Source organism: Montipora capricornis, chromosome 7, assembly GCF_036669925.1.
Source record: "Montipora capricornis isolate CH-2021 chromosome 7, ASM3666992v2, whole genome shotgun sequence".
Classification (NCBI taxonomy): domain Eukaryota; kingdom Metazoa; phylum Cnidaria; class Anthozoa; order Scleractinia; family Acroporidae; genus Montipora; species Montipora capricornis.
Window position 1 is genome coordinate 47,198,583 of NC_090889.1, and position 9,870 is coordinate 47,208,452.

The 9,870-nt window shown below is 42.5% G+C and overlaps 1 pseudogene; it reads left to right on the top strand.

Moving 5' to 3' along the window:
* Positions 1-8,124, top strand: part of LOC138056120 (unconventional myosin-If-like) — an 83,699-nt pseudogene extending 75,575 nt beyond the window's left edge.
* The last annotated feature ends 1,746 nt before the right edge of the window (positions 8,125-9,870 follow it).

The following is a 9,870-nucleotide window of genomic DNA, read 5'->3' on the forward strand; positions in this document are numbered from 1 at the left end:
AAATAACAACGATCAACGTAAATTGACATAAACATTTCATGATAAACTACGTTAAAACTACTCAAAATAGTATAATAAATCAAAAGATGAACATTTGCGACCGATTAACAGCCCAGAATAACCTAGTCTAAGATGTGGGCGCTCAGTAAATAAGGTTCTAGTTTGTGCGATTGTACTCCTTTGAATCCAAGAAAATTAAAAATGCGTTATGTACGAGTCTGTATGTACATAAATCTGCTTTCGCCCAAAAGAGAACAAACTGAATAAAACTACAAAAATCACTTAAATATCGGTCCCGCTTGTGCCAAAGTTAAGAAACGAGGAACAGCGAAGGTACAACTAATCAAGGCAAAGTCTTACAAAACTCTGGTAAAAGGACGCTAGCTAAGCTGTTATATGCGCGTAGTGACGCTGAAAGTAGAAACTAGATGAACATAAGTAAGCATTGTAATAACTAAGTTCGTTACTAAGACCTAGGCACGCAATCAAGCTAATCGATGATTGATCTAATAAAAACTGAGACTTTGTCTAGTATTCTCAACATGGCTCCCCTGAAATATTTATATTTCACCAATTAATCTATTTACGTATTTCCTAATTAATCTATTAATGTTCAATCAAGTTCTCCCACACAGTTCAGTTCAATACTTGGTAAGGCTCCTCGGCTGGGAATTACCCTGGATCGCACTCATCCTTTGACGCTGACATTAGTAGCACTAACGTTTGGACTGGTCTCTCCAAATACCGCACAGTTCCAATCCTCTTGCCTTTGTTATCTAAGCATCAATCCGCAAGAGATACTTGAGCCTTCTTGTGTACTTGGCCGTCCGAACTGGGGTAAAGGGCTGACACTCTTGAAAGCTACCAGATGTTCCGAGGGAGATTTTCATCTTTGATCATTACGACGTCATCAACAGTCAAGTTTCTTCGAGGTCGTGTCCACTTCTGCCGCTGTTGAAGACTAAGGAGGAATTCTGTTCTCCAGTGAGTCCATAACTCGTTTGCTAAACGTGTAACTCGTCTCCAACGCTTCCTGGAATACACATCTGCTGGTTGGAAAGCACCCGGTGGAGCAAGAACGACCTTTGTCTTCATTGTCAGTGCTCGCCGCTGGAACGTTCATCCTAAAAGAGATCCAATCACACTGTTCTTCTAATAGCTTTATTCTAATCTTCTCTTGCTCCATTTCGGCTAAGGCTTGGGCGAGTTCTGTGCGAGCTCCCACGAAGTTTGTCCCCTGGTCGCTTCTGAGTCGACGGATAGGGCCTCGACGACTAATAAACCTTCTCAAGGCATTAATGAAGGAGTCAGTCTTGAGGGAGTTGGCAGTTTCGATGTGCACAGCTCTCGAAGCCATACAGGTGAAGAGCACGCCAAAACGCTTCAGCTCCTTCCCTCCGTCTTTGATGATGATGATGAAGGGCCCAAAATAATCCAAGGCGCAGTATGTAAAAGGTGGAGTAGGCTCAAGGCGATCTTCGGGTAAGTCCGACATCCTTTGTTTTTGAACTGCTCCACGCATTCTCTGGCACTTGACGCAGGATGAAATAATGTTAGCAACTACTGATAGACCGCTGACCACCCAAAACCCATTTGATCGTACTTCGTTCAAGGTTATTCCTTTGCCTTGATGATGTGTACGTTCATAAAAATACTTGACAATCAACTTGGTGACGTGGCAGTTTCGTGGCAGGATAATGGGAAACTTAATGTCATCTGTCAAGCTTGCACGTCTAAGACGTCCACCGACTCTCAAAACTCCGTCCACATCTAAGAAGGGGTCGAGCTTGTAGAGCGAGCTGTTTATTTTAATGTTAGCCTTTCTTTGTTGGGCAAAAACTCTACTGCCGGGGTCGGCGTTTTCCTGCTTCATCTTCTGTAGAACCACTATTTCTTCTTCAAAGGCTTCATTCTGGGCATCACGAATAATTTCGCAAGCTGCCCCTTTCAAATCACTGACGTCCAGCCCTTGTACTCTCTCATGGCTACACTGCTTCTTTAGGACGCGATCTTTCAGAAATCTGATGTAGCGTTGACACAGGGCAACTGCTCGCTTTGCACGAAACCAGTCAGAGAAATACTCCACTCTCTTTGTAAGGCTTAGTTTCTCTGAATGTGCTTGCGCTAATTGTGTGGATGCTGTAGTTGCCATGGCGACACACTTCTTGACTTCTGGGTCGTGGTTTCCATTCTCCCAGAGAAACTCTAGGAATTAAACAGCTCTTTTGCTTTCAGACCTCTCGATGCTTCATCTACTGGATTCTGTTTGGATTCGACGTACTTCCACTGATCAACGGAAGTGTTTTCTTGAATCTCTTGTACTCCATTGGCAACAAACACATGAAACCGCCTACTCTTATTGGCTATTTATCCTAGTACCACTTTTCTGTCTGTCCAAAAATATTCTTGGTCAATGGTGCACTCTAGCTCCCGTTGCAACTGCTGGCTGATCCTTACTGATCACACGACGGCAGCAAGCTTGAGGCGTGGTATGGTTACAGGCTTCAGCGATGCTACTCTGGACTTGCCCATAACAAAGGAGCAATGAACTATCTGGTTTTCGTTCACTAGACGCAAGTAACTACACTGGCTATAACCCTTGACACTCGCGTGCGAGAAATGATGAAGTTGTGCGTTTACCACACGACCAAAGTTGCCGGGCTTGTAGCATCTGGGAATTGAGATGCGCTGAACTTATAACAAATCTGATCTCCATTTTTCCCACTTCACTTTGACTTCGTCTGGGTCGTCCCAGCCTACTTCACTGCGACACAACTCTTGCAGAATTGACTTCCCGTCTAATAAGAGAGAAGCAAAGAATCCGAGTGGATCGAAAATCGAGTTCACAGTGGAGAGTATTCTTCGTCTAGTACATGGCTTGTCTTGTAGCACTATAGTGAACTGAAAGCAGTCGGAGTCAACACACCAGTGGAGGCCGAGTGCGCGCTCTAAGGGAAGCGAGTCAAGGTCTAGGTCCAACTCTTTCACGCCATCTGCTCTATCTAGCTCTGGGATTCGTCTGATAACGTCTTTACTATTTGACACAAACTTCTGATGTCAGAAACCTCCCTTGCTACACATTTGTTTCACACTTGCGATCAGCTTCACTGCTTCGCGGATCAATGGGACGGACTTTAGACCATCTTCAACGTAAAAAAATCATTGGCCGTAGACTTGAAGGCGAAGTTTTCGCAGCCTGGGGACGATGTGGCTCCAAACAAGTGTATTCTTTCGGTTCCTTGATGAGGTCGCAATCTTCCTACCAGAGAAAACGTAACAAGTCCCTGTACTCTTCGTTCACTTTCACTTGGTGGAACATGGCCTCTCTGTCACACATAAACGCAATCGGCTCTTGTCGAAACCTGCAAAGTACGCCGCTCAAATTGTTTGTCAAATCAGGGCCTTGGAGCAGGTGCTTGTTTAGCGACTCATTTTGGTACTCAGCAGCACAATCGAAAACTACACGAGTCTTTGGGCTGGGCTTTTTTGGATGATAAACTCCATGGTGTGGAATGTACCAAACGTTCTGCTTCTTTCTACCTTGATCATGGGATGTATGGTCTGCCTCAGGCATCTCTTGCACGCGTTCAGCGTATCCATTCTCTATCAGTTTCTTCATAAATTCCACGTAGTGTTCGTAGTATTGCTGACCGTTTCTACCCACGAACCTTCTTTTCAGCAGACTAACTCTGCGAAGCGCTGCTGTCTTGTTGCTTGCAAACTCAATGGTCTCGTTCTTCAAGGGTACTGAGCTCGTACTGGCCGTCCTCACAATGTTGAATACCTCCTTCTGCTATCTGAATGAACTCTCTGTCTTCTTTGGATAGACCATGCTTTGATTTGCCTTTGTGCTCCAAAAAATCTAGCTCGAACATCTAATTAATAGCTGATGGGTTTATGACCTCCTTCGTTTTTCTATGAAGAACGAAACTTAATTGGTTGGCGTTGTCGCTTGTTCCAGAAATAACCTCTCTCGACAGGATACGGTGACAAGTGGAATCGAGGGCGTAGCCATCTCGAGGGGTGTTTGACGTGGCGACTGGTCCAACGATGCTCCAACCCAGTGGGGTTCAAACTGCGTAAGGCTCTTCACCTTTCCCACGTATTACTTCTATTGGTTTGATTGCCTTCGGGCAGTTACAACCGATTAGCAAGCCGATATCTACATCTTCATCGTACGGTGGAATTTTGCCCCGGATCTTTCTAAGGTGTGGCCAGCTGTTCAAAATCTCCGGTCTTGGAATCTGGTCTCGACGGGAAGGAATGGTTTCCCTTGCGTATGTCTTGGGTAGCTCAATCTCGGTGCGTTTTTCTAGTATTCTCAACACTCTACTCTAATTACTCTAAATTATTCTGTTTGGCACCAGTGTTTGTGTATATTATTCCTGATAAAACCGAGATGGCTAAAGAAAAACAATATTTACGACATTTTTTATCTGTTTTAGATTGGGTATCCAAACAATTTGTTCCAGATTTTGAATAACATTGGTAGATCTAAACTCCTAACACAATCACAGTTTCAATAATTACTGTGCAACTCAAATATATGTTCACTGGATCAGTGCAATTACCATATAACTAGATCGAGAGAAATAATGAACAATAAACAAGAGTTCCAGCAGGAGATTTACTTGTATTAGTCATTGTTGAGTGATTCAGATCCACGACCTTTAGTACATTTGTAAGTTTCATACTTCCACTGTAACACACTGTGAGCCTCGTCAACATCATACGATATTTTTTTCACAAAGACTCTCGGAAGGGCAATTAAATCAAAAGTTGATATTTTTCTGCGCCAACCGTCATGTAGCTGTTTGGGTTTCAGGCACGAAATTCCATACTTTCGTATGTCATCCATCTGATCTTCCAAGATAGGGACAATTAACATCGGAATCGAATCGAAGAAAATCACAAACATATTAAAGGAACAACAATGTAGCAAACAGACTTGCCAAATCCTGTTGCAGGTTTAACAAAGACATCATTACCGGTAACGACAGCATGAATAGCTTGCAGTTATTCCGCCTTAGACACAATTGATGGTTAAAGGTTAAAGTGGCTTTCTTAAACAAGAAATCAATTGCCTCCAGAAACTTGGCATCATAATTTCCTTCACATTATCAATCATGTTTTAAAGCACTCCGAATAAACTATGCCTAAGTAAGGAATATTTTCCAAACATGGTTTCATTCCGAGCATGCGCCTGCAAGTAATACAGGACTCTCTCCTGGGTCCCAGGCCCATTTTCAGGGCGCGGTAAGAGGGAGTCCCGGAATAGGACTAAATGTTAGTATGATAAAACAATAACCATTTTAAAAATAATGGCAATGAATGAATACAAACTAGTTTAATGAGTCTTGACTACTGTCACTGGCTTGACTCAATGATTTGCCAGCATCTTTTTGGTGCAAACGCGCTGGCTGTTTCCGCTCGTTCCCCCGCTAATTATATATTCCAAATGTTTTGAATTTCATTGGTTCATTGGTTCATTGCTCTGTATTCCCGGGAAATCCAAATGATTGTTTCCATGTCTAATAATATACATTGGAAAATTTCTCCATTCGGATTGGCTAAGAGAAATGCAGTTTTCAGGCGACACAGAGCAGAAAAGAGGTAATTCGTTGCAAAAAGAAGAAACAAATCAAGCATTCGGATTGGTCAATGAGCAAAGAAACTCAAAGATAGCCAAGCAAATGCGAGCCCTGGATGGCGCAATTTTTGAGTGATTGCGTGATACACGTGCATTGCTTCTGCCTAACCATTTCGAGTTTTTTATGTATATTATTCGTAAGTAATCACATTATTTTTCACGTGCTATTTGAAATAAATAACCACTTATAATTTTTTCAAAGATACAGATTGTTCGTCTTTGAATGAAAAAAAATACTCCTGCTTATTTATTCCAAAATGCACTAGAAATGAACGAATAAGAAACTCCTTTGCAAGAATTGGTGTATCTATTTGGAACTTCATCCCTTATTGTTAAATCATTACCGCCCACAAGGAAACAAAGTAATTAGTTCTTTAATTTCCTTGTAATAGTTGTTTTTTATATCAACAAACTTGTTCTTGTTTTAAACATTCTATCAGCTGTGTTTGCAACATTCTTTTTCAGCGCTGACTTTCAAGTAAAAGGGGGGGACACTCGCCGTATTCACTTCTCTAGGACAGGCAGCACAAGGCTCGCAATCTCTCCCTCTAAAAGGACATTTACTGTTGCAGCAGGAATTGGTAAGTGCGTCAAGCAAGTGACTGGGCTTCCTAAAGAGACTGATTTGAATGAATTTTGAATTTTTGGATTTTACTTTGCATTTTCCCTCAATCATTTCTAAAGAGAACAATCACAGTGTGACACAAATTGCGATCTCTCAGCCAATGCTTTTTACTGTATATAATCTGTATACAATGTGGGTAGAGAGTTGCTTCAGAGTAAAAGTCTCCTGAGTTGTCTTCGGTGTAAACGACCACGCTTTGTAAAGAGCTAAACGGTTGCTCTCTCCAAGTTGGGCTTCAAGCATCAGTGACAGACACCGTGTTTAGGTTCAACTTATTCCATCATCCCTTACCTTCTTAATTTTTGCGGTTACTGTTTCAGTAAGCACGCCACTTTGAGAACACACAACGAACAACTGCATTTATTATGATAATTTATGCATTCATCGTGGCCTGGGGCGAGCTCGTAACAGATACAAACACCTCACTTACCGCTCACAACTGTCTTTTTCAGGAAGGGATGAAAGCCATGAAGAAGAAGCTGACCTTCCCGAGATGGGCGTAGAAAAACGTGCTAGTATTAACCTTTTTGTTGATAAAGTGGCCCGAAAATTAAGCCACTCCTACAGTGTACACACGCCCGATCCAAAGGCTTTCACGGCTGTGGCTAAAGCGATATTTGGACCCTCTGGTGGGGGCTTACAGTGCAAAGGAGTGTTAGTAGAACTCCCAGAGGGATCTCCTTCATCACAAACTAAGGAAGTCTGTATTCAATTGTGCAAGAATAAGAACGACATAGTTCCTCTCGCCGGAAGTGAGACCATCATCAGTCGTCTGGTGGAACTTAGTCCTCACGGTAAACCCCTCAGTAAACATGCAATACTGACCTTACCTCTGGAGAATGCCTCCAACAAAGGACGTAAGAGATTTCTTCGTTGGACTCCAAGTCAGTCGGGTGAAAAAGCTGATTGGCAAGATATTCATACTTCTCCCAATCAAAAAAGCTCCAATGGCGACGATACCACCGTAGAGATAAAACCAGAGAAAGCATTTGTAAAAACTAAAGTGTTTGGAATATTTTGCATTATTTCCAGAGAATCCACAGGTGTACAACCAAGCTCCAGTGCCGCCATCAAAGCCTATAGTGACGATTTTAGCACAACAGGCGCCCTAACGTCGTTTGTTAGCAATTCAATAATGAGTGATGAAATAAAGAAGACCAACTCCAGCCAGAAGCAAAATGCTAAACGTAAAAGTATCTCAGCAAGAAAGCAAAGTGAAGACAAACGTAGAAAATCGTCAACTGTTGAAGTTCCAACACCATCGTCACCTGGACTAGCAGACTCGCCACCAACACCGCCACCAACGACTTCTGGTCCACCACCGCCACCGCCATCACCGTCTGGTCCACCTCCACCACCGCCTCCAGATGCTGGTCCACCGCCACCGCCACCATCTTCTGGTGCACCTGCTCCGCCCCCTGCCTCTGATCCACCACCACCACCGCCAGGGGGATCAGGAGGACCTCCGCCTCCACCACCCCCACCACCTCCAGCCCCAATGGCGTCATCTAACTCACCTGCCGCCGCTTCAGGGAATGACAACTCCTTTGCTGCTTTGTTGCAAAAACGTGCGGCAAATGTCGGTTGAGATTATTTTGTTATACTTTGCGATGTAAAAAACAACTGGCTAAGCATATCTGGTTTTGTAGTGCTGTTTACTGTTATCAGTTTCTATCTCTTGAGCAATTAAAACAGTGAACTGTTGTTAGCAAAATGAACGAATCCGCTATATATTGTGTTCCGATGGTTTTTCACCCAGTTATCACTGTAATATATCTTCTCATTTTTCAAGAGATTGTTCTCATCCTTCTGCAAGCCCTTCATGTGCCTCACACCAGATACCAATCAAATAAACTTTACAATTACCATTCAATATAGGTGTTTGTTTGAATGTAAGAGCGTGAATTCAGGAGGGATTGATGAGAGAGAGAAGGAAGAGCATGGTGAGCTGCGATAAATAACGGCTGGGTGAATATCCCAGCCATGCATAATGTAGGAAAACACCCACCGAAGAAACTCGAAGCTAATTAGCTTGGTTTCCCTTCTTCGAACTTCGACCCAAACGATACCGTCACTAAACAACATATTTCACAAGACAAAAGAAATGCATCTACATCTCTATGCAATAGGCGCATTCAAAATTTCCTTATATTATTGTATAAAAGTGGTTAAAGAAAAAAAGGCTTGTCCTGCATATATGAAAAATACGTTTTCTCTCCCGTTCTCTTCTTATGCATAATCTTCGTGGAAATTACATTCTGTCCCTCAATAAACCTAGAACACCCAGTTATGGTCTTAGTTCATTTTTCTTACGTATTTACTAAGTACGTTGCGAAATGCGCTACCTGATTTTTCCCGTACCACTGAGTTTACTGGTTTTAAACTAATCCAGGAACGGATTTTGTACAGCGGCTTTTCGTTTTGATTAATATATCTTTAAATATTATTTAATTCTTAGTTATGTATCTGTATATATCATGTATGTTAGCTGTAATGTCTCGAAGAAATTATTCTGAAATTCGAGATGAAATAAAGTTTTATGCATGCATGTATGTTACCTTCGGCAGGGCGCATGCGTGCAATTTGTAAACTGCGACTCCAGTGCTTACCATATGACAGATAAAATGACTTTTCTCTTAAATATATAAGCCATCGAAATCTTACGTTAAATTCTAATGACAAGGGCGGTTTGGAGCTGTGAGTAGGCGTGGGATTTGTCTCATATGGTTTAGGGGCCGACATATCCCTCCCTCAATGCCGTACCGGGAGGCGAGGTCGGTAGCAGAAAGCAGCAAAGGGCCAACTGCGTCCAAAAGCGATCGCACGGGCCGAAATCCCGGGATGATTCGTTTGGTACGACGCTCCAGCGCCACGTCTGGAGGTACTGCATATTTTTCTCGTCTCCGTCAGCGCATGCGTGCATGAATGTTTAGCCTCTCCGATACGTACAATATTAGACATATTTACTTAGAACACTTAGCGAATGGTCAGAATCATCGTGTTACAAGATCGTATTTTAGACCACATCCCCCTTCCCCCAATTCAATGTTGTGTGAGAATTTTTCGGGCGACTACTAATAGTGGTGGAAATCAACATTGGAAGAAGGGGGAAACGGGGATGGGTGTTCCAACAAATGTGACGAGTATTGTATTTGCTTCAAGGAAATTGGCAAATCTTTAGAGGTGTAGATCAGAAGTCAAGTCTCTTTAGAAAAGAAGTCAACTTGTTACTAAGATAAAGGGGATGTCTCTTTGCATGCTTTGTATTTAAAAAGGTGGGCACTTGGTCTGAACATGATGATAATCAAAGAATATGTGTTGGAGAGTTTTTAGAAGGCCAAATAATTTTAAATACTATGTGGTGTGTAAAGGAACATCTTCAATACGCTGTGTACCGCATTTCCATGTAAAGTAGTTGACACTGTGTACTTTGATTAACGTAGCGTACACATGACATCGGGGGCTTTAAGTATAATCGAGACGAGAATCGAGCGAAATAAATCTTGCACTGGTACTGATCGATGTTGGCATTTGAAGGCGTGACAACGGTTAGCGAAGGGAATAAAGCTAGAGAGGTGGGGTCGCTGACGTCTTG